Source organism: Penaeus monodon, chromosome 20, assembly GCF_015228065.2.
Source record: "Penaeus monodon isolate SGIC_2016 chromosome 20, NSTDA_Pmon_1, whole genome shotgun sequence".
In the NCBI taxonomy this organism is placed as follows: domain Eukaryota; kingdom Metazoa; phylum Arthropoda; class Malacostraca; order Decapoda; family Penaeidae; genus Penaeus; species Penaeus monodon.
In genome coordinates, this window is record NC_051405.1 from 39,484,019 (window position 1) to 39,484,252 (window position 234).

Sequence of the window (234 nt, forward strand, 5' to 3'; positions counted from 1 at the left end):
AATCCCCTAAATCAATGTTGAAGTGTCCAAGAAAGACGGCTGGTAATATTTCTGTTATTCTTCAGTCTCTCTGCCATTTTTATTCGAAATTCTCCCGACTGGATAGTCCTACGTCGGGTGATATGTTCTGCCAAACTTCTGAAAGTATTTCCAAAATATTTTCTTATTCACAGTGGGTCCCGCATTCAAAGAGACAGATAGATTTAGATGGGTGTCGACAGATAGACTAATATA

General features: G+C 38.5%; 1 protein-coding gene across 1 annotated transcript in view; it reads right to left on the reverse strand.

Annotated features, from left to right (window-relative positions):
• Positions 1 to 234, reverse strand: part of LOC119585810 (insulin-like growth factor-binding protein complex acid labile subunit) — a 64,436-nt gene that overhangs the window by 44,340 nt on the left and 19,862 nt on the right. The gene's annotated exons all lie outside the window — the stretch shown is intronic.